The sequence below is a fragment of the Eptesicus fuscus genome, chromosome 15 (assembly GCF_027574615.1).
Source record: "Eptesicus fuscus isolate TK198812 chromosome 15, DD_ASM_mEF_20220401, whole genome shotgun sequence".
Taxonomy (NCBI): domain Eukaryota; kingdom Metazoa; phylum Chordata; class Mammalia; order Chiroptera; family Vespertilionidae; genus Eptesicus; species Eptesicus fuscus.
The window spans coordinates 40,644,137-40,672,051 of record NC_072487.1 but is presented as its reverse complement, the minus strand read 5'-3'; the positions used below and the strand labels follow the sequence as shown (position 1 = coordinate 40,672,051).

Here is a 27,915-nt window from a genome sequence, read left to right as displayed (position 1 = left end):
CCATGTTGGCTGTGTGGGCTGCTGTTCCCATGGGGACCGCCATCTTGGAATGACAAGTCCCACCCCTCTCTGACCCCTCTCTGGTCTGCCATTCCCATGGGGGGCTGCCATCTTGGAATGACAAGTCACGCCCCTCTCTGGCTGCATGGTCTGTCATGGGGGCCGCCATTTTGAAACAGTAAGTCCCACCCCCACAGGCCCAGCCTGGTGTGGCCACCCACCGCCAGCCGCGCTCTTCTTCCTCCTTCGGCCCACGGCCCGCCTCCTGCTCTGCCACCCCCCCTCCCCTAACGCCTTCTCAGACCCAGGTCCAAGATCCGAACACAGCATTTAAGGTTTTAATGCCCATGAGGAGCAGGCAGAGTAAGCCCGCCTTCGACAGGAGGTGAGTCTACAAACCCAAGCCTTGCTACCTCAGGCCGACGGCAGCCATACATGGTCTAAAGGGGACTGTGCGTGGTGGGGGTGCAACGAGAGCATGAACGCCACCTGGAAGATGCTTCAAATGCGGAAATAAAGGCCACTGGGCAAAGCAGTGCCCCGGCCCCTGGCTCTAACCAAGCCCTGCCCGGCGTGCAGTCAAAACGGCCACTGGAAAAGTGACTGCCCCTGGAAAAGTGACAGGCCCTCTGCGTCTCAGAGTAGAGGGGCCGCCCTTCCAGGTCATGACCCGCTGCTGGCCATGCTGGAACTGGCTGAAGACTGAAGATGCCAGGACTCGACAACCCCCATCACCCTCGCTAAGCCCAGGGTAATGCTCAAGGTAGCGGGTAAGCAGGTCTCCTTTCTGGTCAATACGGGGGCTACCTTCTCTGTCCTGCCCTCCTTTTCCAGGCCATTTTTCCCTTCCACGATCTCGGTCATCAGTATTGATGGCAAAAAAACTGCTCTGGCCTCAGCACCTTCTCACCCCGCCCTCTCCCCCACTCCACCCTCCCTAGAGAACAACTTTCTTGCTGGCACAGGCTTATCAGAAACTTAGATCTTTATCTCTAGGGAAAAAGTGTCAGTTTTGAACTCAAGCAGTTAGAGGCCTGTTCCCTCCTCCCCCTGCCTTTTCTAAATATTTTAAATAGCATATGATATTGAAACATTAATTGCTAGATATATTCAGAAATATTTAATGGAAGAAAGAAAGAAGTTCTAAAGTTAACTGTTGACAAGAATTTTAAAAGGACCCACTCACCTGGACGGTCCTGCCCCAGGGGTTCAGAGAGTCCTCATCTGTTTGGCCAGGCCTTACCCAGAGACCTCCAACAATGCTCGTTAGAACCCAGCACTCTTCTCCAGTATGTAGATGATCTCCTTCTCTGCAGCCCCTCCCTGGACACGTCTCAGAGGCATACAGCTGGCCTCTGCTGATAAGATTCTTCCACCACTGGGTCCCAAACTTTGCTCTCCTAACTAAGCCCTTATACCAGGCTGCTAAAGAAACACCAGTAGGCCCCCCTCTCCTCACCCTCCCTCGTTCGCCAAGCTTTTTCTAACTCCGGGATACCATTCTGGCATCTCTCTCTCTCTCTCTCTCCAGGACATCTCTAAGCCTTTCCAACTATTTACTGATGAAAGACAGGGAATAGCTATGGGGGTCCTCACCCAGCCCCTAGGGCCAGCCTTCACCCCCATAGCCTACCTGTCCAGACAGCTTGATCCCACGGTTTGGGGATGGCAGCCCTGCCTCTGGGCTCTGGCTGCAGCTGCCGTTCTCATCAAGGAGGCCCAGAAGAGTTGCCTCCAACAACCCTTACAGGTCTTCTCCATCCATAGACTACAGGATCTTCTGTCCCACTGATCCTTATCTCTCCTTGCCCCCTCTCGCATGCAGGAACTCCATCTCCTGTTCCTCGAGAATCCTGACCTCTCCCTAACTCAGTCCCCAGCCCTGAACCCGGCCACTCTCCTTCCCACTGCCTCCACCCAACCTGCGGCAAAGCACTCGTGCCCCGAGGTCATCAGAGGCCCTCACTCAACCTTGGGTGGGACTCTCAGATCTTCCTCTCTCTAATCCTAACTTAACTCTGTTTGTGGATGGGAGCTCATGCCTAGACCCCCAGGGACGTCGGAAAGCCTCCTATGCGGTAGTAACACTTGAGCGGACCCTGGAGGCGGCCTTCATAAATAACCAGATCACCCTTCCCAAGGCTCAGGTAGGGGCCATTACCCAACAGGTCCACTGGTCATTGCACATTGGACCGCTGGCAATTTGGAGGTTCCTTGAACCCCTCTTCACCTCACCCACATTGCGAGAGGCAGTCACGAGTGCCTGCTCCTCCTGCTCCATGTGTGCAGCTGTCTCACCCCAGGGAGGAATGTGCCCCAACTTTCCTACCCATCAAATGAGGGGACATCTCCCAGGGCAGGACTGGCAGGTAGACTTCACCCATATGCCTCCCCAAATATCTGCTAACCATGGTTGACACCCTGACAGGGTGGGTAGAGGCCTTCCCTACCTGCAAGGAAACTGCTGAGGTTGTGGCTGAGACCTTGATAACACACATAATCCCTAGGTTTGGCCTCCCCAACTCCATACAATCAGACAACGGCCCAGCTTTTATATCAAGGGTCTTCAGCAGGTTAGTACTTCTCTTGGCATCTCCTGGAAAGTGCACATACCCTACCGCCCACAATCATCGGGTAAGATTGAGAGGATCAACAGCCTCCTTAAAGACCATCTAACTAAACTCTCTAGAAATTCGCAGCTCCTGGCCAGACCTTCTGCCCATGGCCCTGACCGGAATCCGGGCTACACGAAGGAGCCCCACCTTCTTAAGCCCTTTTGAACTCCCATATGGGAGACCCTTCTTGCTCAACCATCGCCTCCCTACTGACCCTCCTCTCCTGGCTACTTATCTTCCATACCTGCCCTTACTCAGGCAACTGCTCCGGGAACACGCTGACAGGTTTCTGCCCAGGCCTGGACCAGCCGACCAAGACTCCCGAGGACCAGCCCTCCAGCCGGGGGACTCATTCCTCCTCAAGAACCTTACCCCCCAGGTTGTATTTCAGCTCCAGGCCCAGAAAAGCAGCAAAACCAGACAAGTGACGCTGTGGTAGCCTCAGGACCAGCCTTTACCTCCCAAGTGACTCAACAGGATCGCTCTCGAGACTTCACCAACCAGTCCCTTGGGGAAATTATGCTGCCGCACTCTTCGTCCAGCCTCCCATCATTAGGCCAACTGGTGTCTATTCCTTTAATTTTGCTCTTTAGCCCCTTTCTCGTGCGCTGTTTCACTAGTCTTTTGCAGAACAGAATGCAAGCATTCACCAACCAGAAGATGGGAGAGATCTATCTGGCCCTGAATTCAGGACGTAGCACCAGAATCTTTGAGACCCTGGGTAGGTGCTCCTAACGATGCCCCCTCTCAGCAGGAAGTAGCTATGGAAAACGGACCTTCAGCCCCTGACCTTGCCCGGACTCTCAATTTTTTTATATTACCAAAAGCCTGGAATGATAGATCCTCCCTCCCCCCAACTGGTGGGCGGAGTTATGACATTACCGGTGTCTGCCCCCGAGACATTGAACCACCAATCAGCGCATGCCAAGTGCCCTGGGGCCCACCCCTTCCTGTTCCCTCAAAAGGCTGTCTCCACCCCTCCATTGCTGCTGCTCTCCTCTCTCTCCGCCTCTACGTCTGCAGCCTGATTGGGTCCCTCCTCCTCCTCCCCCTACTCTAATCCTGGTTTCTCTACCTCCTCCGTAATGAATCTCGCTCTCGCTCGTTACTGCAGAATAAACCTCCCCTTTAATATGTCTTGGTCTCCGACTCCTGTTTCCTGCGCCTCGAACCTTACAATTAGAAGTTTCAAGTTAATTGTTTTCACTTAATGTTTAGTTCATAAATGTCTAGAGCATTTTAAATATTGGCTGTTTGTTTTGTTTTTTTCTCAACTGGATGACTGTCTCCCAAGGGATGTATGGCAATGTCTGGAGACATGTTTGGTTGTTATTACTGGAGGGAGGGGACTATTGGCATCTAGTGGGTAGAGGCTAAGGAAGCTGCTACACAACTTACATTGCACAGGACAATCCCCACAACAAGAGGTTATCTGGCCAAAGTGTCAAAAGTGCCAAAGTTGAGAAACTCTGGTCTACCATACATGGCATTCGCTACAATTTGACAACCGTAAGCCATCCCTCTTCTGTCAAAGGCAATGTGGTTAAGAATTCAATCCCCAGGAGGAAACACACCTGATTTATATGAACAGCCATTTGGGAAATGATGTATATATTTATATGAACAGTCATTTGGGAACTTCCTTTTTGAGGCAAGGAGTTAGGTATTTGACATCCTGAGCCAGAACCATGAATACATTTTTCACTAGACTTAATATTAAAAACAGTGACACAATTCCTTGGATGCCCCATAAAGGACTCAATGCAGTGGAAATAATGTGCATGTCATAAATCATGTAATGAAAAATGTAACATTACCTACATCATAGGTCAGAATTTTTCATTCGCCTGAAAATGTAATTAGCAGGTATAGCAGTTTCTAAGACAGATGCATGAACCAAATTTGATTTGTGTTTTTAAAAAAGAAAAATTAGCCAATACTTATATTAAATCTGATTTCACATTTTTTTAAATAAAAAATTTCCACTATTTTTGGGGCAAGGGGGTGGGGAGAAAAAAAGCTCTAGCCAAACTGGGCCAGAATTCCTGCATTGTTTCGAGGAGGAAATGGCTGATATCCAACCAGATTTTAGCAAGACCTCTGGAGGTCACCAGGGACCAGCCAAGTCCCGCTTAGCTCTCAGGCCCTGCAGAGAGTTGATTTTGTAGATAGTTAATAGTTCTCAGGGAAAACATTTTTCTTAGCGTGCAGCAACTAACTTACAAATGGGAAATAAGCAACTTGTGACTAGAAATAGTCCTAAAACTAGTCAATAATGAGCTATAATTAGTGAAAGATGAATCCAGTACATATTCCAGGCCAAGGCTAAGGAGGTCCTTGCCAGGGCCAGCCTGAAGGGAGGGAGCTGACAGGTAAATCTTCAAACGCTCACCATGAAACAGAAAAAAAAAAAAAATCTTACCTTATGTGCCAGTTAAACTTTATAAAAGAAAGTTCATGGTATTGTTTTTTAAAGTAGAGGATTTATGTGATGATTTGGAGGAAGGTGGGCATAGAGGAGGGTATAGGGGGATAAATGTTGATGGATGGAGACTTGACTTGGGGTCGTGAACACACAATATGTTGAAGAACTGCCCACCTGACACCTGTATACTATGGTTAACCAGTGTCACCTCAATAAATACAATAAAAAGGGAAACAAATTAAATAAATGGTAAAGCCTAAAAAAAAAAAAAAAGTAGAGGCGTTAGCCATTTCTAAGACCTCAAAGTTTCCCAAAGTTACCATCCTTAAGGCCTGCACAAAATTCATTAAGCAATAGCAGATATCCAGAGCTTTCCCTTCTTGCCAGAACTGAAATCTGTTACCAAATCCTCTGGCTTGTCTGGAACTGCCTGGGCTCCTAGCAGGTAATTTACACGGATCTTTGAAAACCATTCTCCCCTCCACCTCCCCTCTATAAAACAAGCCTGCCTTTCAGAACAGCTCTGAAAGGGGGGGGGGGGGGCGGAATGCCCAGAGGAGGGGACAGGTCCTGAGAGAGTCCCTCACCTACCACTCACCGAATTCAGGCCACCAAAAGCTGTGGCCATGTTCTCATCTCCAGACACTATGGCTTTCTCTGAACACTGTATACCCTCTTGTTCTATTTGTAAAACGAAGACTCTCTTCCTTCTACGAAGAAATAGCAAAGCAAAGAATACGCAGGATGCCAGGTAACTACAAAACTTACCTCCACTGGGCAGCGCATAGGGCCAGCCTGGATCTGCAGGCGACCTCGTCCACCGTGAAAGATGGTGTATGGCAGGCCAGGGTGCCTCTGTTTTGCTCTGTATCTGAGAGAAAGTGCTGCAAGGGGGGAAAGGGCTGTGAGCAAGAGCTAACGCGTCAAGAGCTAATGACCAAAAACTGGAAGAATTGGAATTAGAAATTGGACGCTAACAAAAATTTTAAAAAGGAATCCTAGGTAGGGATTAAACTGTGTTTTAAGAAGAATCACCTGTTTTCATAATGGACCCAGCAGAACGAGTTTCCCAGCCCTGCACATGAAGGACAGCGAGGGAGCAGGGAGACTGGGGAAGCCCCAAGACGAGCGCCTCTTTTCCAGTGGTTCCAGTCGCCCAGGTTGAGTCATTTGTTATCTGGCGTTCTTTATCAGTAAACTAGAGGTAATGTCTCTTTGCAGGGCTATGGCTAGGGTTAAAGTCCCTGGCACCCAGAGAATGGCAGTGAGTAACTAACTGTTCGCTTCTAGCCTGTCCATGCCTGCAGCCAACTCTCCCGATTTCTAAGCTTAGACTCCCTTTGCGGACCAGGTTTTAAAGGGCCAGGAAAAGTGGCTTCCAGGTGACCCTGGGTACCAGAGTTCTGGCCCCGGGCACCACTGATCAGACAGAAGGGTAGGGTCGAGGGAGAGCGCCCTGCGCCATCCCTGGCCCAAGGCGCACTCGCTCGCCGCGGGTTCCCACCGCGCGCCCTCACTTCCAGCCCGGGCTCAGCTTCCTCCGCCCGGACAGAGCCCACCCCACTCGGAGCAGCGGGGCCCTGGCTAAGAGCCCGCTCCCTCCTCCCATCCTTCCCATCTCTCCCCCGCCGCCGGGCAGCGGAACAGGGAAGTCGGTGGGGAGTTGGTTACCTGCAGCGAGCGTCTGGCCCGGAGGCGCAGGAGGGTGCGGTACCGCGTGGCGCCCCAGAGAAGCCACGCGGAGCCGTTCCTCACCCGCAGCGCACTGGCCCCGGTCTGCGCGGAGCTAGCGGCGGGCTGGAACCGCACCTCTAAGCCTCCGGGCCCCCGCCCGCGCCACGCCCCTGGGACCGCCCCCCTAGGCCCCGCCCGTCCTCTGGCCGCCTCGCCCTCCTCCCCGCGTGCAGGGCTTGGGGCTCCCCATTCCTCGCCGGGTCCGTGCGCCCTCTGGGCATTTCCGCGCTCCCGGAGGAGAGCAGGCATCCACCTAGTTCATCTCTCTGCTTCCCCAGGTTCGCCTAGGTTTTTAGTTCTCCGAAGGGGACAAGGGCTGGGCGCGTGAATGCGGTCTTTTCCAGAATTTTATGTCCTCTTCTTCAGAGGCAGAAAACGGGAGGAAGCACTGCCTTTTCTGATTTTTTTTTTTTAAAGGAAAATGTTTTGTAACAAAGAGGGGAAAAAAGTAATGCCAAGGTTCTTGATATCATACAAACTTTAGAGATGATCATGTATTTTTTCCCCCCAATGAGCCTTGCTTACTAAATTTAGCTTTTAAAAACTGCTTATGTTCATGTGCATTTTCACAGAAAAACTAAGATCGAGTGTGGAATAAACCACAGTGCCGTGCAAAATAGTCAGCACCTCTCTCCCGCCCTGACAGCACATGTGGCCTGGTAGTCATTTATAAAAGCTGACACCGTCTCCTTTGTAGCAAGAGGAACGTTGTGCATTGGTCTTCTTCCGTTGTTCTTAATAATGGTGTCATTTATTAATTCAGCTGCATGCATTGAAGCACTGGTAAATGAAGGAACATACGCCGTCCCGCCCACCGTGTTCTGCTGTAGGGGTCTGTAGGGTAAAGCTGAGACCCTGTGGGTTTCCCTGTAACTGAAAGCTTGCTTGCTGACCGTCATTCTAACAAAAGAAGGTCATTGCTAGTCTAGGGAGACACATGAAATGCAGAAGGCAGGGCTGGGCTGGCCTAGAGGGCACCACTGAGTTTCTGAGCTCACCCTTTTGGGCTTTCTACCTAATGAGGTTAAATGGGAGGAGGGCATTCTTGCACAGGTCCACACAGAGCAGAGGTTGACAGTGCCCCCCAAGTGGAGCTAATGAAATATTCCGGGGGGAAGGTAAATCTTGCCTCCTTCCCAAGGAGATTCCTGCTCCAATGATAATCTTGGAGCATCTTGCTTTCATTTTATTTAGGAAAGTAATCTTTTTATAATACATTAAGAACTCATGAGCTCCTTTTGAACTGTGGCTTATGTATTTATATTTTAATATATTTTTATTGAGTTCAGAGAGGAAGGGAGAGGGAGAGAGAGATAGAAACATCAATGATGAGAGAGAATCATTGATCAGCTGCTTCCTGCATGTCTCCTACTGGGGATCAAGCCCAAAACCCAGGTATGTGCCCTTGACTGGAATCAACAGGGGACCCTTCAGTCCACAGGCCAATTCTCTATCCACTGAGCCAAACTGGCTAGGGCTAAACTGTGGCTTATATTTTTTATCATGAAAACAAAAGTGTGAATCCAAAAACCTTTTGCAAATATACACAGAATTTGCATTTTGGTCAAAACTAAAAATACAAAAAAAAAAATAATTGCAAGTTGTTTTCTCTATCTATCGCTAATCCAGGTGACCTTTTTTATTAAGGTACATAATGATATTTTTAAGTTCTTTATGTAAAGACATTATGAAGGCAAATATATTATAAAAACCTTCACAGGGTATTGTGAAATTAAATTCATAACTATTATTAATTCATAGTTTGAAACTAAACCTCACTTCTTTCCATTAGACTAACCATGTCTCCTTGACTCTCATTGACCACTTTTTCATACTAGGCTTACATCAAGGATATTTTAAGTTTGTTTCTAATCATCAATACTTAGTATGCCTACAAGAATACTCTTTAGCCCTGACCGGTTTGGCTCAGTGGATAGGGCGTCAGCCTGCGGACTGAACGGTCCCAGGTTCGATTCCAGTCAAGGGCATGTATCTTGGTTGCAAGCACATCCCCAGTGGGGGGTGTGCAGGAGGTAGCTGATCGATGTTTCTAACTCTCTATCCCTCTCCCTTCCTCTCTGTAAAAAATCAATAAAATATATTTTTTAAAAAAAGAATACTCTTTAATTTCTAAAGGGGTAATCAAATTTGCTTCCTTTTGAATTACCCCTGGTGGTCAGTGCACTCCCACAGCCAACCTCCCGTAGCCGGCCAACCTCCCGTGGTCCCTCCCCCCGCTGGCTGGCCCCAATTGGCCCTAATCACTGGCCAGGCTGAAGACCCCCACCCATGCATGAATTCTTGCACCGGACCTCTAGTATATATATATATATATATATATATATATATATATATATATATATATGCCTAATATGCTAATTGTCCCTCCAACCATTCAACCAGTCGCTATGATGCACGCTGACCACCAGGGGCAGACGCTCCAACTGGTAGGTTAGCTTGCTGCTGGGGTCCAGCCAATCGGGACTGGGCAAGACAGGCTGGACACATCCTGGAGCCCTCCCACAGTTCCTCTCTGGCCCTGGTCATGCACTGGTGGGGTCCCTTGGCCTGGCCTGTGGCCTCTCAAATCCTGGACCCCTCGGGGGATATCAGAGAGCCAGTTTCAGCCCGATCCCCACAGGCCAGGCCAAGGGACTCCACTGGTGCATGAATCCGTGCACCAGGCCTCTAGTTACTTAATAAAGCCAAATTTGCTCCACTGAATTCTGTTCTTTAACATTGCCAAAGCAATGCTAATTCTGTTCCTTAACACAATTTGTACAATGTTGTGCTTCAGATATATTACAAGCATTGGTGGATTTATCTGCTCATCAAACTTGAATGTGTAATATTGTTTTACCAGGAAAAATAATTTCAAGATTCAAACAATGGATTTATAAATTAACTTGTAGAGTATAGATTTTTGTCAGTTGGACACTGGCTGTATCCTATAAATGTCATTTAGTTACCACAATAACAAACCTATCATAAATCTATACAAGGGATTCAAAGGGTATTTCTGGGTTTCTTAGGGGTGTCAGGGTCTACTCATAAAACAGAAATCTCTGCAGCTATTTTTACAGAAACTTTAAGGAATTGCTTAAACAGGCAATGGAGGGTTGGGAAGGCAAAAAGGAAACATTGCAGTAACCAAGAGATAGTAACTGCAGGAAGCAGCTGCCACTGAGAGATCTGGACAGAGAAGTAGTCGGATCATCAGAAACTAAGAGCTGGAAGAGGGCCTGGAGGGAGCTGGGACTCAGGCTTCCAAGGAAGGGACTGTACCCGCCCGTGGTATTTCTGAAGGTAAATGTTGAAGGTTGCTGGATCTGAGAAGGTAGATTAAAAACTAGAAATTGGAACCAACTGCTGCAGCCAGGGAAAAGAACCATTGCTGGGTGACACTGGCAGTTATGAAACCAAAATGTGGGGTTTGATTCCGAGTTCATTGTCTCACGAAATCGAAGAATGCAGTCGCGGAACAAACTGGTCAGCGGAACCAAAGTTTATTGAGAGGAGCCAGTCCTGGAAAAGGTGCGGCTAGGGTTCCAGGAGCAGGCCGGTGCCAGAGCTTCCTTTCCATGTTAGAGTCGGGTGTTCACGTCTATTAGTCCATGTGCAGAGTCCCACATGGCCATAAGCCACGTGGGCGCAGGGGAGCATACCTCCTGCCATCAACCCAGGAATCTAGCACACAGGGGTGGGCGTGGGGGAGCAAGAGCAAGTGCCCGATTTTTAATCTAGGGGGCTGGATACAGCCTTGCTAGCTCCTGATTGGCCTTTTCAAAGAGTTCTGCCTTACCCATATCCTTGTGATTGGTTTATATGCCTCATTGCCTTGTGATTGGTTATCTGAAACCTGCTTGTTTTAGCAACAATCCATACATTTTAAAGTTTGTTGATCCTGTGTGCCCTTCTTTCCATGCCCACTTGGGTTGCCTAGCCATTCTGCCTAGCTGGGTTCCCCAGTTTTACTTCCTCTCTCTCCCAGCCCCACCACCACCATGGTCCCCGTTCGTGACTACCAGCTTCCCTCTGTCTCCTCAGTTACAGCCAGCTGATATCAAGAAGCAAGTCCCTTCTTCCCACTCCAGGCTTCCGGTCTCCTCAAGCACCCCTTATTGGCAAACTTACAGGAAACATGGTTTGCTGTGTCACAGCCACAGCATCACCAGAGTACAGAAGGATGGGTTTGGACTTCAAGATATACCTTCATAACCAGCATAAGGAGTAAACCCATGATTACAACTATCAAATATCCTAATAGAGATGCAGGGATGTCCTGGTAAACAGAGCTGTTATAGTGGTAATTTAAGACAATTATAATATATTTTTTTCAATATAATACAACTATGGTTAAAAGTACAACTCCCCCTGGCCATGTAGCTCAGTTAGTTAGAGCGTCATCCCACAGGCAAAAAAAAAAAAAAAAAAAGTTTTAAGTGCAACTTAAGTAAGGGGATAATGTTGACCTTGACCCAAACCCTGTGCTCCCAGGAGATAGTGATGGCTAAAGAAACCCTCACACGCACACTGTTCTGTGTTCCAGAAGACAGCTTACTGGGAAGCACCACCACCTTTGCTCAAGACTCACTTAGACTAGACTCACAGGGAGCTTCCTGTTTACCTGTGATGAGGCCCTACACAGACCCTCCAAATTCTCTTTTTTTTTTGTCTCATAAATGAGTCACTGAGCTGTTTGTCCCCACTGGCCAATCTGCACAAAATGGCTGCTCACTTTCCTTGATCCAACTTTATTCTGGCTTCCCTCCCTTCCCAAGCCTTTGAGCTTTCATCTACCCTCAGCCTAAGCCAGCATGGGGACGCAAAACAAAGCCCTAATGGCCACTTCCCATCTGAGCTCAAAGATGCCACCTGCGTATCCTGTTGTAGGCGGTGGGAATGACACCTGGATTCAGCAACCTCGGAACTTGGGTTCTGGCTAGGAAAGAATTCAGAGCCAAGACCCAAGCTGTAAGAGAACATTTATTGGGTAAATCACAGAGGTAGAAAAAAGTAGTTCCTAGAGGAAACGAGGTTAGGAAACAAGTTATAGACGTAAAGGAAGAGCCCTCAGAGCTTGGGAATGAGGAAGCTAATGGTAATGTGCCTGGGGGGAGTGGGGGGGGGGGGGAGACATGGACTGCTCCCAGAGGGAGAGCACTGGGTCCTCTATCCTAAGGGTTTTAAGGGTGGGGATTTTAGGGGAGGTCCCAGGGGAAGATCTCAATGGAATATTCAGCAGTTTTCCAGATGTGTCCTTTCAGGGTTGTGGTCTCCACTGACTGGCCAGCACCAGGGCAGGGAGGGGGGTCATGATTCAATGCAGCTGGTCCTGAGGCTCTTTTGTTGCTTGTCTGGGCCTGGAGCTGAAATACTACTGAAGCATAGATGTTATCTCCAGGTAGGAAAGGTCAGGTGGTCCTGGTCCAAACTGTGTGACCAACAATATGCTAGGGAAGGAAAAGTCACCCTGGGGGCTAGGTCCCATCCTACAATTGAGTGTCTGTTGCTAGGCACCTGGGGCTTTGCACCCTGGTGATCTGTACCTGGCCCATCGGCCTTGCTCTGCTCTCGTCAGTCTAACTGCCTACAACAATCCTACTCCCTGAGACAGGATCTTTCTAGCCATTGGACTCCTCCCTATAAAAGAAAAGACCTTTTCTGCCTGATCTTTCAAAAGCTTACATATCTTACAATTGAAGCATTTTCCCTATTACACCCTCTCCCCCTTGTAGCCCAATAGACCCCTTCCCTGTTGTAGTAATTCCTTTGAACAAGTCTTCCCTTTACCCAAATTCAGATTTGGTTTTTATTTGACAGTTTAATGGTGCTGTTAGGGACCTCCACATTCAGCAATTTGAGTTCCTTTGGTGAGTTCCATTCTGGAGCTGCTCAGGACATCTTGTCTGTTCAAGTTACTTTAATTCTTTCCAGCAAAAAGAGAATATTTTCCAACAAAGATTCTTCTTTGGCCCTCCTGTAAGGCCTCTTCTGTTCTCCCTTTGTTCCTCAACCCAGGGATTAGGCCAGGGAATTAATGAAGTGGGATTCTTTCTCAGCTTCTTTAAAGTTTATTTTTGGGGATTAACTTCTGTTAATCCCACAGATAACTCTTACACGATCTGTTTCTCCCACTGACTGATTGCCATTATGGCATTAATTTAGTTTAATATCTTCAAGAATTGGCAACATTTACCAAAGGCAATTCTGGACTTCCAAGGCCTTTTGGGGAAATTTGGTATCTTCCCAAACTGGCTCATCTGAGACCTTTCCCTTCCCACTATCTCCATTTCTCGTTTTTATCACCTTAACGTTCTCATCAGCTGCCTTGAACCCTTTGATCTGTCCTGTCAGCACCTCTACTGACTCTACCTCCTGTACATGCCTGTGTACCCTTCCCTACCCACTCCAGCCCCTTGAGATATAGGCTCCCTCTATTACGCTCACCTCTTCTTTACCTCATTGGTGAAGGAAGGACGATCCCCTGCCCAAATGGTACGAGATGGCCAAGCACAGGACACTGGACAGATGCCATTGATAATAGCTTATTAGTCACAAAGACACAGCCTGGGGAGGAGGACACTGCATACCTTCCTGAGGAGACAGGAGGAAGCTTGCTAGACAGGGACGGCACCATGGGGGCGGGGGAGGGAAGGTGGTGGGGATGAAAAGAGAGAGGTGTAGGACAAAACCAGAAAAAACGTAGAAAGTTGTAGAAGGTTCTCAGAGAGGGATTTTTGTCATTGTCAAAGCTGGCTAAGGTTTGATGGCTTCATTTATAAGAAGTTTTTTTAAAGCTCTAGTGTCAAATATTATACTGATTTTAAATAAACCAAATTTGGTGTTCTTGCTGTTAAAATGATAAAAATTTTCTTAGATTACTGGTCTGCTCTTAATAAGAGGTTGTAATCAAGTTTTTCTTTACCTTCTGAGTAATCTGCCCAGAAGGCAAAGATTCTATGTCTTACAATAATTTCCTGTGCCTTATGTTTATCATGTTCTTGATTTTTAAAAAAATCTTCTCATTTTTAAAAGAGCTATGGTTATTTATAATTATGTTATCCCAAATGTTTGCTTTTAATATCTTCCATTGCCACCTTGACTTTGGATTGACTTCCATTTTGCATACCACATAAACAAACACATGTTCTTGCCAGTTACATTATTTTTGGAAATAGTTCAATGATAATCAACAGGCCTAGAATTTATAACTCCAAAGGGTATGTTGTAGACAGTGTATAGTCTTTCACTGAAACAGTATCTTTTAAAAACAGTTTTCATTGGTGGTGTAGGGGTTCAAAACAAGTCACCCAAGATGTGCCCCTCTGCCATGTGGATTATTTAGATCTGAAAACAGTCAAAGCCCAGAAGGCCCATGAAGAACCTTTGCCAATCCCCCAAATGCCTAAAAGAATTTAGACAAAGGGACTTTCTCTAAGAAGTGAGCTACCATTATAGATGAGTATCTATAATAATAAAAGCGTAATATGCTAATTAGACCAGATGTCCTCCCAGACGTCCTTCCCGACTACCTTTCAGACGAAGCTAGGGCTGCGAGGGAAGCCCGGGTCCCAGGTGCCAGAGGGAAGCCGGTGCCGGCAGCTGGGGGAAGGAAGGCCTACTCTTGCACGAATTTTGTGCATCGGGCCTCTAATATTTTAATATAAATATAAATAGTTTAATATAAACTAGGGTGAAAACTAGCAAGTCCACTTTGATCCAAGTTCTCTCTGTGTCCCATTGTTTCAAGATGGTTCTGTATACATTTGTTTACTAAATAATAACTCTTTCATCTCCCTGTGAATTACCTTACTTCCCCCTCCTTAGTTCTGAATGACATATATACCTCATTCTGCCTCACTGTCTTTGGTATTTTCATGCTTATGTGAATTCCCCATACACATGTATTAAGACTTGATTTTTCTTCTTTTAATCTACTGTATGTCATTTAAATTATTTGACCAGCCAGAAGAACTAAGAGGGAAAGGGGAAAGTGTCCCTGATTCCCAACAGAAGAAAAATGGTTATTTGTGCTGGTATTATATAGCTGTAAAAAAATGGTGAGGATATCATTCTATATTGTCATAGAAAGTAATGTTAATATATTATTAGATTTTTAAAATAAGAGCAATCACTACATGAATTATTACTCATGATCAAAGATATAAATAAACAATGCATATACAGTCATGTCCAGGGATTTTTACATTCTACTTCTTAAATGTTTGGGTAAAAAAATATATATACATATAAATATTTTTTTTTGCAACCATCATAGCTTTAAAAATATATTTCCACTTTGAAAAAAAAGGTATAAAATACATGAATAAATAAACTAACCAGTAACAAATTGAACATTTTTTTCAAAAAGGAAAATAATTTACAGTTAGCAAATGCCTATCATGATGTTTATCAGAAAAATCAACTTAAAAGAAGTGCCTGTCTGAATAAATTGTGACATATCCATGCAATGGAATACGACTTAGTTAAAAAACAAAACTGATTTACTCAACGATATGGATGAGTCTCAGAAACATTATGCTGAGGTAATGATGCCAAACACATAAGAGCACATATCATTTTATTCATATTTGTGTATTTGGAATTCTTAGTACGCAAATCTACTTAGTAGTGATAGAAAGAAGAGTAGTTGGCTTTGGCTGGTGTGACTCATTTGGTTGGGCATCGTCCTGTGCACTGAAAGGTTGCTGGTTTGATTCCTAGTCAGGGCACATGCCCCAGTTTCAGGTTCGATCCTCATTAGGGGGCATGCAGGAGGCAGCCCATTGATGTTTCCCCCTCACATCGGTTTCTCTCTCCCTCTTCCTTCCTCTCTCTTTAAAAATCAATAAAAACATTTTTTTTAAAAAAGAAAGGAGAGTAGTTGTTACCTGGGACTGAGGGGGATGGACTTACTTTTTAGTGTGATCAAAATGTTCTTTATCTTGATCATGGTAGTAATTACATGAGTACATACATTTCTCAAAACTCAGTGAACTGTACACTTAAAATGGATACATTTTAATGTGTGTGACAAGGAGGAAAAGTAATTTTATCTCTACGCTTATAGGTTCTTGGCTGAGAACCCCTGTGAAAAAAAAGTCAGATTAACAGGACAAAGACAAAAGTTTCATAGCACACCTATTGTAGATGTGGAAGATACCCAAGGAAACTGATTGACTCCCTGAAATGGCCCAATCCACCACCTTCAATACCATCTGCAGCTGAAGACAAAAGAAGATTTGGATGGGGCGTGGGGGTGTGCAGTATGAAAGGTTACAGGAAAAGCACAGTAAACAAAGTTATGGTTGTTATAGAGATTGAAGTCTTTAAATTGTTGCGTTCTCCACTGATAATTGTTTCTAGAGTTTTCGTCATCCTGTGTTCCTGGTACAGAGCAGGAGACACCCTTTCAAGTGGAGATTTCCCTTATAAATGTAAATATTCTTACAAAAGAGTAACCTGCTCAGTTTTCAGAGCTTCTCCCATGTTTGCTGTTTTTTAAAAAGAACCAGCTCAAGTTTATCCTTATGCCAAATAGGCATATTTTGGGGTGGCAAATTCTGTTCTCCTTCATATGTAAACTATACCTCAATAACATTGATTTTTTTTAAAAAAAATGTCTGTTTAAAAATACTAGAAGGGTCAAATAGAAAGGAGAGAGCATATGTTGGGCATGATCTGGACACTGAGTTTGAGATGATGATGAACTCTCAACGGGAGGGAAGCTCCAGGCCTTGGAGATATGCCTGGACTTCGGTTTTCCTATCTAGAAGCCCCTTGGAACGGGGTGGCTGGTGCCACTAGGACACTAAATGCACTCTTTTGAGGGTGAGAGGGCCCAAGAGAAACTGTGGGGAATTTTTACAATTATGAGGCCCTGGCCCAGCAAAGGAAGGGGAAAGGGTTGGTGAGGGTGGAGGAGAAACAGAATAGCACTGTGTCCTGGCCACCAGGGAGAGTGGGCTGACTTGTCCCAGGACACAGAAACATCAGGTAGGCTCACAGAGTATTTCAAGCTAACTGAACAAGAACGTCCCAGATATAAATGTATTTATTTAATACTGACCTAACAGTCGAGTTTGAAATGTGGCAGAGGTGCCCTCTGGTGGTAGAATCCAGAATTAAATGTTTTACTTCTTTTCATTGAATGATAATAAAAGACATGTGTGCCTCTATTCCTAGCAAAGCCTACTCTTCCACTTGGGCACTTGATCTCCACCACTCTGTCATAATCCAGAACATCACCCAGTAATGATCTCTTTTACAACATTTATTTATTCTTTCTACTGAATATTTCATATCAACATACAAAAATGTTATTCTTCCCCTTTTTTAAAAAAACCCTTTCTGGAGCAACTTGATCCTTTAGCCACTACCCTACTTTATTCTCAATTTATTCTCTCTCTCTCTCTCTCTCTGTCACACACACACACACACACACATACACACACACACACACACCCTCTCACACCAAAGCTTGGTGATCTTTTTTGTGTGTAAAGAGCCAGATAGTAAATATTTTATAAGCACAGTGGGCTATGTGGTCTCTGTTGCAACTGCTTAACTCTGCCCCTGCGGGTGACAGCAGCCACAGACAACACACAAGTGAGTGGGCGTGGTCACCTTTGCCTAGTTCACTGACCCCTGCTTTACAGAAAGCTGATGTCAGTTCACCCTTGCAGTGACCTGTCAGGACAGAGGTCCAAGCTGTCCTGTGCTTTACACTTGCAGGCATCTCTTGCTGGGATCTCTAGAACAGTACGGAGAATCCCAAGGGGCATAAACCTCCTGTGAGTACCACAAAGGGAATTTCTGGAAGAATCTGATTGTTTGTGCCAAAAGAACAGTCTCTATCTGCTGTCTCCAAATATTATAGTGCTTCCTGCCATGCCCCTAAGGAAACTGCTCTTGTCAAATTCGGCTCCACAGTACTACATCCAGTAGGCATTTATCTGAACTCATCTTACTTGTCATCTCAGCAACATTTCTGACAAATAATCACTCTTTGTCCTTGTAACCCTTTCTTCAAATGGACACTGAATCCTCCCTGTTTTTCTCCTGTCACTCCTCTTAGACCTCACCCAGCTCATGCTGTTAAATATACCTCTACTTCACATCTATATTTAAACTGACAGCTACCTAATTTTTATCTTGCCCTCTTTTTGGCCTCCATCTTCTACTCTTAAGGACCCTGTGATTTTAGGGGTCCAAGTAGCTAATTGAGAGGAATCTCCCAATCTTAAAGTTAGCAACCTTAATTTCATCTGTTAATCTTTTTAAAATATATATTTTTTTATTGATTTCAGAGAGGAAGGGAGAGGGAGAGAGAGATAGAAACATCAATGATGAGAGAGAATCATTGATTGGTTGCTTCCTGTACACCCCCTGTTGGGAATCAAGCCTGCAACCTGGGCATGTGCACTTCACCAGAATTGAGCCTGGGACCCTTCATTCTGCAGGCTGACACTCTATCCACTGAACCAAATTGGCTAGGGCTGTTACCTTTTTATTTTTTATTTTTTTATTGTTCACACTATTGCAGATGTCCCCCATTTTCCTCTCCTTTGCGCAACTCCACCAAGCCTCTGCCCACTCTTCTGTGGCTCTCATCACACTATTTTTTAAAATATATATATTTTTTTATTGATTTCAGAGAGGAAAGGAGAGGGAGAGAGAAATAAAAACATCAATGATGAGAGACTCATTGATCAGCTACTGCACGCCCCCTACCTGGGATAGAATCCACAACCTGGGCACGTGACTGGGAATATGACCTCATTCACAGGTCCACACTCAACCACTGAGCGGCACCAGTCAGGCCCTCATCACACTATTGTCTGTGTCCATGGGCTGTGTGTTTCTTAGCTAATCCCTTCACCTTCCTTTATCCATTCCTCCCCACCCCCTTTCCTTCTGACATTGGTCAGTGTGTTCCATGTATTCATGCCTCTGATTCTCTTTTGTACATCAGTTTATTTTGTTCATTAGAATCCACATATTAGAGAGATTATGTGGAACTTGGCTTTCTCTGGCTGTTATTTTCGCTTAGCACAATAATCTCCAGGTCCATCCATGCTGTTGCAAAGGATAAGAGTTCCCTCTTTTCTTATAGCCTCGTAGTATTCCATTAGGTAAATGTACCACAGCTTTTTTATCCACTCATCTACTCATGGGCATTTGGGCTGTTTCCAGTTCTTAGCTATTGTAAATAACACTGTTATGAACATATATATTCTTTCTGATTGGTGTTTCGAGATTTTTGGGATATATTCCCAGAAGTGGGATTGCTGGGTCAAATGAAAGTTCCATATTTAATTTTTTGAGGAAACTCCATACTGTTTTCCATAGTGGCTGTACCAGTCTGCGTTCCCACCAATAGTACACTAGGGCTCCCTTTTCTCCACATCCTCGTCACCACGTGTTGTTTGTTGAGTGATCGATAATAGCCATTCAGATAGGTGTGAGGTGATACCTCATTGCAGTTTTAATTTGCATTTCCCTGATGATTAGTGATCTTGATCATTTTTTTCATATGTCTCTTGGCCATTTGTATGTCCTCTTCAGAGAAGTGTCTATTCAGGTCTTCTGCCCATTTTTTAATTGGGTTGTTTGTCTTCCTTTTGTTGAGTTGTATTAGTTCTTTATATATTTTGGAAATTAACCCCTTATCAGATGTTTCATTGGCAAATATGTTCTCCCATATGGTGGGGTCCCTTGTTTTGTTGGTGGTTTCTTTTGCTGTACAAAAGCTTTTCAGTTTGAGGTAGTCCCATTTATTTATTTTTTTCTGTGTGTCCCTTGCCCTCAAAGACATATTGGCAAAAATATTGCTCCAAGAAATGTCTGAGATTTTGCTGCCTATGTTTTCTTCTAGGATTTTTATGGTTTTGCAACTTACATTTAAGTCTTTTATCCATTTTGAGTTTATTGTGTATAGTGTAAGTTGGTAGTCTAGCTTCTTCTTCTTCTTCTTTTTTTTTTTTTTTTTGCATGTACCCATCCAATTTTCCCAATACCATGTATTGAGAGAATATTTTTCTTCATTGTATGCTTAGTTTGACCAAGAGATTTGCTGGTTCGATTCCCGGTCAGGGCACATGCCTGAGTTGCAGGCTCAATCCCCAGTGGGGGGCTTGCTGGGGGCTGCGGATCAATGATTCTCTCTCATCATTGATGTTTCTCTCTCTGCCTCTCTCTTCTTCTCTGAAATCAACAAAAATATATTTTTTTAAAAAGTTAACTGGGCACCCTGAGCTTTATCTGGTAAAACCCTAAGTTAGCAAGGAATAGGGGGTAGATATTGAGTGGGAAACCCACAAGATCTGTCATGAGGGAGGTGACATTTATTCCAAAAGCCGAATCTGTGTTGGAAGAATGCAGGCCTCAAACACAGGCTGGGGGGGAAACTCTTCCGTGACAAAGTCTTTATGGTCATTTTGGCCTCCCATTCATATAGTTGTAGGATATCCTGGGTAGTCTCCAGGTAAGCCAGGTTTTCAGTGGGGTTGACAGGAGGCGTCCACTCTGGTAATGCCCCCAAATCAAACGGCTTCTCCTTCTAACAGGTGTCTGTCTTGCCCGTCCCAGTGCAGAAATTGTTCAATAGTGGAAAGGAAACTAGGAAAGTGACAGTAGAAGCCAACACACAGATCTGCTCAAATTAATCTATGTCCTTCTTTTGACTGATTCACCTTCTGGTAATGATGGAGTTAGTAATTTCTAACTTCAGCCCTCAATTAATCAGAAAAAAAGTTAATTAAAAATATAAAATTCAGCCCTAACCGGTTTGGCTCAGTGGATAGAGCATCGGCCTGCAGACTCAAGGGCCCTAGGTTTGATTCCGGTTAAGGGCATGTACCTTGGTTGCGGGCACATCCCCACTGTGGGGTGTGCAGGAGGCAGCTGATTGATGTTTCTCTCTCATCGATGTTTCTAACTCTCTCTCCCTTTCCCTTCCTCTCTGTAAAAAAATCAATAAAAATATATATATATCTTTATAAAAAATATATGAAATTCAATTTAAAACATTAATTTTTAGAATAAAAACTCTTCCCCTATCAACTCCTTTCCTCCAATATTCCCCCTCACCCCTGCAATTTGAATATTCTGTAACCCCCAGGATGTGGGTTCTGTAGCCTCACAGTGCCTTTGTCTGATTGACATTTGTGTTAAGCCAGGGCTGTGAACAGAAGTGTCTCCAGAATCACACGGTGTGAATTGCTATGGAACAAGGTTAAACTATTTTGATGTTGATTCTGACCACATGTGAGCATTTCCCACACCTGAGTCAGACTTTATTATTGAAACCCAAACTATATGATTAATTTTTTAAAAAAGCATGACCATGTTACTTCTTCAAATTTCAGGTTTCTCAGATATATAACCTTCATTCAGAAATTAATACAGAAATTAATACAGGGTGATTCCATTCAAATTGCCAATATTATCGCCTGTATCACCCATTCTCCAAACTCTTTTTTTTGGGGGGTGGTATTTTAGAGAGAGGGGAAGCGAGAAGGAGAGAGAAACATCCATATGAGAGAGAAACATCGATCAGTTGCCTCCTGTATATCAACTGGAGATGGAACACGCAACCTGGGTATGTACCCTGACCCAGAATTAAACCTACAATCCCTCGGTGTACAGGACAATACTCCAACCAACAGAGTCACACCAGCCAGGGATCCGAACTCTTTTTGGTCCCAGGAAACCTCAAAGAATAATACAGCGTTTATCATGTTTTATGCTTTAATGGGAGCAGCAGCTAGTGGAGCGTGACATCTCCTATTCACCTTTATTTAACAGTTCATCTGTGGTCTTCCTTGCATGAGTCACATTTTCTCTTTGTGTTTCACATGTAACATCTGTGGAACAGAGAGTGTGACAGAACAGAGAGTGTGACAACTCATTGTTATTTGAAGTACTTTGAACAAAATGGTTATAGCATCTCAGCATAGTTTGTGATTTTGTTCACCATGTAGTTCTCAAATTGCTGCACATTGGAACTCCTACGGGAGCCTGAAAAAATACTGGTGCCTGGGGTCTGCACTAAGGATTCCAATGTAACTGCTGAAGGGTGTGACCTTTTTAAAGCTCCCCAGCTGATTCTAATGTGCAACGAAGTCTGACACCGGGGAATGCTCCTCTCAGGTAGCTATAAACAAGTCTCTTTTGGACGTGCCACTTCCTGGACCAAGTCCCTGAATGACGATGCAGCCTTCAGTCTCTCAATAACCACCAGGAGGGAGGCAAATGAGTGGTTTGCAGGACCCCAAACACATGCAGGGGGACTCGGGTTGTAACAACGATCTAAAAGGGACCCTGGAATCTGACCCAAACTGGAAACACGATACCATTGCAACTCAGGTTTCCTCCCTGCCAAGGTGAGGAAGTGTGAATGGAAGTCACCCTCACTCAGCACAGCCTTCCTGGGGTCTGGGAACTGGGGATGCTTTTGTTCACAAGGCAAAGTCTTCTGGCTCAATTTATTTCCTCCCATTTCTTTGAAGAAGGTAGGGGTAAAAACTTTCAAAACTTTTATGGGACTGGAACAGAAGAGTTCTTAGAAGAAAAGTTCGGAGAGAAGGTTTGGAGTCAGGAAGAGAAAGGCCACCCAGGAACTGCAAAGTCAAGAAAAGAGGTTTGGGAGAAGAGATACCCCAAGGCTGGGAGGGTATTGTTTTAAAAACCAAAATCCTGGTAACATTTTATCCTGCTGCTCTCCTCCGGTTCTCTTCTAAAATCTTGAGTACAAAAAAAATTTTTAAATCTCGAGTACATTTTATATTCCTCACTAATGCCCTAATCTAGCGCAAAGAGGGTATGGTTTTCGAAGAGCTCAAAAAAGAGTTGAGAACATCAGAGGATGAGTCACAATATAAAGAAAGGGACATGCAGCGTTTACAAAAAATGTCTGCCCCCATCTCCACTAAATGCATGCAGACAAATAATAAAAGACTGTTTCCTTGAAGGAATACCAGGTAGTAGCCTGCTGAGACAACAACATGTTTCAATTCTGCATTGGGCAGAAAAAGAAAAAAAGGAAAAGGAAGTTAGAGTTTTTAGAAGGCTGACGGCATGGATTCTCAAACTTTAGCATGCATCAGTGTCCCCAGGAGGGTGGATTAAAACACAGATTGCTGACCTCATACCCAGAGTTTCTGAATTAGTAGGTGGGACCCATCTAACTAGTTCCCAAGTGATGCTGACGTTGCTGGTCTTTGGACCACCCTTTGAAAACCACTGGTTCATAATGCTCTCATGGGACTTATCTCCTAGTCTAATGCTTGGTAAGGTCTGTTCTTTGAAATGTTAACAGGTTTTATGAAAGGAAAAAAAAAAAGAAGAGTGTTATGGTCAAATGAGTTGGAGAAATAGTGGATTAAATGAAATTTAAAAAGGTTTCTTTTGAGAAATTAAAATAACTTACTGTCTACACACAAAAAGCTTACTGTCTACAATTATCTGATGTTACTATTCCAGGAAATTCTTATCCAGAAAGATGAAATGGCAAGTAATTTTATTGTTTGTTCCAGGAACTTCCTGAAAGTCCATTAATTTGAACACCGGACTGTTCAATTTACCCTCACTAGAATAAATATACTTTCCCAGGAAAACAGATAATATCTAGAGATTGTTTGCTCTTAGAGGCTCACCTGGAAATTGTCACCTTGCTGTGTCCACCAATCCTGAACAAGTGTGTCAGAAACCTGCCCAATTTTGATCAAGCTCTGCATCAAAATAGCCACCTTAATCCAGACCCCCAAACCTCATAAGTATCTTGCCTTTGCCTTCACCCTTCTGAGAAACTACTAAGAGTCAGTGATGGTAGTGATCTCCCTTATCTCAACAAGCACAGAACTAAGCCCAGTTTTCTTCGTGAGTTATTCTGGTGTCATTTTGAGGCAGGTTTCAACCACCTAGCTTGAAAGTTCCTAAGAGAGTAAATCTTAAAAATTGTAACTATGTGAGGTGACAGATTAACTAACCTCATGTGGTGAACATTTTGCAATATATACATACTAGAGGCCCGATGCACGAAATTCGTGCAAGGGGCTCAGCCCTCGCAGCCTCGGCTTCATCAGGAAGGTTGTCCAGAAGGACGTCCGGAAGCTCATTCGGCTGTCCGGTCTAAGTAGCATATTACGCTTTTGTTATTATAGATATCAATCATCATGTTGTATAACTTATGCAATGTTATATGTCAATTGTATCTTAAGAAAATAGAAAAAAAAGATTGATAACAACAACAAAACCAACCTATTGCCTTGACTTCCTACACTAGATTAAGTCCCTCCTCTTATTCCCTGTCTTATTCACAGCTTAGCATAGTGCCTAGAAAATAGTAAACATCCAATGAATGTTATTTGAGCTCATGACTGTGGAAGAACTTGGTAAAATGCAAAGTAATATAAAAGTAATAATATAATTATCATCAACAAGAATTAGTTTAAGAATTAGTGTCTTAAACTGGTTCTTTAAATTTTGTTATCTAGGAGATTTACAATTTTTCACATGGCTTTAATACAGGGCTTTAATGAACATCTTGTATAATGTTGATTATTTCCATATGATTTATTCTCAGAAGTATTATAATTGGTGGGTCAAAGTATTCAATTTTTAAGATTTCCAATATTATTTTCAAATTGCCCTTTAAAAAGTAATACCAACTTATTTTTATTTTTTTAAATATATTTCTATTGATTTCAGAGAGGAAGGGAGAGGTAGAGAGAAATAAAAACATCAATGATGAGAGAGAATTGTTGATTGCCTGCCTCCTGCATGCTGCCCACTGGGGATTGAGCCCAAAACTTGGGCATGTGCCCTGACCAGAAATCAAACCTTGACCTCCTGGTTCCTAGGTCAACGTTCAACCATTGAGCCACACCAGCTGGGCAGTAATACCAATTTATACTACTGCCAACAGTATATGAACACTTTTAACAGCACTGAGTAATATAGTTGCTTACTTTCTCTTTACCATTTTGAGAGTTGTAATTGCTGCTTTAATTTGCATTAGTTGGGTAGGGCTGCCATAACAATGTACCATATATCCGGTAGTTTAAACAACAGGAATTTTTTTTCTCACAATTCTGGAGACTGAAAATCTGAGAACAAGGTCTCAGCACAGTTGGTTTCTTCTGAGGCCTCTTTCCTTATAGACAGCAGTGTTCTCCCTGTGTCTTCACTAGTATATGTCTGTGTTCAAATTTCATCAAGCAAGGATATCACAGTCTTATTGAATTAGGGTCTATCCAAATGAACTAATTTTAACTTAATTATATCTTTGAAGACCTCATCTTCAAATAGTCTCATTCTAAGGTATTGAGATTTAGGACTTAAATATATGAATTTGGAGGTGACACAATTCAACCCATAAGAGACAATCAATTGTTTTCATAAATTTATTATCCAAATGAATTTTTCTATTAAAATTTTTCATATTTATGTCCTTTGACCTTTTATTGTTTCTGGGCAGAAGTTTTGTATAGTCAAATGATACAATATTTTTCTTTATAGTTTCTGTACTGAGAATTCCAAAAGTTTCATAAATATCTATATACCTAATACACGCTAAGAAACGTTTACTTAGAATATTAGTTTTACAAGGTTGTTGTTTTTTTAACTTATAAACACTCAAAATTTTGATATTTAAATATGTTATCTAGATGGGATTCATTTTGTGTTTGTTATAAAGTATGGAATTAATTTTATTTTTTTCTAAATATTTAGCCAGTTGCCTAAACTTAGTAGCCCATCTTTTGGGTAAATATTAAGTATATTAAAAATAAAATAGAACTAAACTGATTGACCCTTGTTAGCCTTTTGAATTTTCATGGTGGCTCAATATATGTTTTTCACTAAAAGTCTTGGAAAAAGTACATTTGACTGTTGATTTTACTTGTAGGTTGGCTGATTTCATTTTTACTGTTTTCTGAGGTGGGGTAAATGAATCATGGTTTTCTTAATAGCAATATGTAACTTTTGGCCTTTCGTTTTGATTAGGGTACAAAAGAGATCTAGTTACCGAGCACCCGGTTCTATATTATTCAGAGTACTCTGGAACACACAGATGCTTCACCTTACAGGTTCTATTTAGCTTTTGACAAAAGGAAGGACTTTTTAAGTATTGAAGTACTGGATACTTTTTATAACATTAAACACGATAGTAAAGGCTGATTTTTTTTTTTTTTTTCTATTGACGAGGCTGCTTATTCATTTCACCAGGTTGGGAAAGCACCTCTTCAGTACCCCTCCCTTCCATCCTTCTCTCTCACAGATGGCTCCTTAGAAGCCATTACAGTTCAGGAAAAGATGCACACATTCCACTGCTATCACCTTTGACTGAAAGGTAAACCATCACCTAGTGCGGAACGCAAGGTAGAAAGGAAAATGTCTACCCCTAGTTCTGATAAGGTCAATTTCACTGCGAACCCACTCTGTCAGAAAGCAAACCTTTGATCAAAAATTGTTCCAGAAACAAAGTATTCTATCTCAGTGAGCACTTTGCCGTTCTACATTGGAAAGTTTAACGATAGCATCACATTGACTCACTTTTATGGTTTTCAGGCTAATGGTATTCTTTGAAGAGTTCTTGAGTCCTCATCTCATTGAGGCATGAAAAGTATCATTGACATTATCTGTCCCTTTCTAGTTGCAGATCTGCAAGGAACATGTTATTTTAGGGGACAACTCTCATAATTCTTTTATTCATTAAGATCTCTTTGAAACTGGTAAGTATGATGACCTCGAAAGAGGAAAATGGTGGCTAGAGGCAAGGCAGTGGTGTTGATGAGGGTGGTGTTAGTGAGAACTTACTCTTTACTCAATATCATTTGTACCTTGCCCTACCCGGTTTGGCTCAGTGGCTAGAGCGTCGGACTTCGGACTGAAGGGTCCCAGGTTCGATTCCGGTCAAGGGCACAGGTCTGAGTTGTGGGCTTGATCCCCAGTGGGGTCCTGCAGGAGGCAGCCAATCAATGACTCTCTCTCATCATTGATGTTTCTATATCTCTCCCCCTCTTCCTTCCTCTCTGAAGTCAATAAAAAAAAATATATCATTTGTACCTTTTCAATTGTGTACCTTGTGCATGTATCATATATTCAAACTAAGTAGCTCTTTAAATGTTATTTTTAAACAGTAACTTTTATGTTAGGGCTTCAATTACATGTGGAATAAATGCAAGTCAGAGTATAACAGTATAATCTGTACCACTGCTCCAGATAGAAACCTTTGATAGTCATTTTAAACAACTTATTTTCTCATTAATTTATTCAACAAATGTTTATTTAGGTAACAACTCTGTGCCAGGCACCAGCCAATAATCATTAAATTAGATGGTGAACATCAGGATGGGACTATAAAGGATTATGCACAGAGAATCCAAAGAGGAAAAAGAGATTATTGAGGTTATACGGATCATGCAGCAATCATAAAACAAACATAAAGGTGTGTGAGATTTGCCACAATCCTCCTGAAATGCAACGAGTTACTGGAAAAGTACACTAAAGTGGGTCAAAAATATGAGGCCATATTTTGTTGAATATCTGTCACACTTCTTTATCTGCTGCAGAGGTGGAATTTTTTAACCATATGCTTTTTTTGCTGAATTTGTAAGTTATAACCTTTGCTTTATAGTTTCAAGAGGGATCCAAGGGAGGATTCACTTTATTTTACAAATAGTGATTAAGGCAACTAATTTTATAAACTTCATAAGTAACTTTATAAGTGATTCCAAATAAAATCATTGTTTACCTCATTGTTCAGATTTAAGGCAGCAGATAAAGGACAAATTTCATGACCATAGTTCCTCATACTTTCTTTTTTTTTTCCCCTCATGCTTTCTTAATTGCTAAATGCTAAAGAAGCAGTCTCATTCTCTTCAAAACTTAAAAAAAGAAAAGTTCTGCATTCCAGTACAAACAAACAGAATGCTCTACAAGACTTGTTTTACTTTAATATAAAGTCATTGCTACCTAATTGCCAGAATAAAGAAGGTCAAGCGTGGCAATGGAATTGAAAACACTAAATAACAATGATTTGAGGGCAAAACATTAGGAAATCTCAATGGAAAGACAAACAGAAAATCTCAGGGTTGTTTTTCCTTTCTTCTTTTTTGAGGAAGGTGGAGAGAA

The 27,915-nt window shown here is 43.2% G+C and overlaps 1 protein-coding gene across 3 annotated transcripts in view; it reads right to left on the bottom strand.

Annotated features, from left to right (window-relative positions):
• The window catches only part of GCNT1 (glucosaminyl (N-acetyl) transferase 1), a 37,324-nt gene extending 30,492 nt beyond the window's left edge, over positions 1–6,832 (bottom strand). For all 3 annotated transcript variants that reach the window (XR_008558400.1, XM_028146313.2, XM_054727664.1), the window contains exons 1-2: positions 6,712–6,832; positions 5,809–5,924 (exon numbers count right to left, since the gene is read on the bottom strand). The gene's annotated coding sequence lies outside the window, so the exon portion shown is untranslated. The remainder of the gene's footprint in view (positions 1–5,808; positions 5,925–6,711) is intronic.
• Between the last annotated feature and the right edge of the window lie 21,083 nt (positions 6,833–27,915).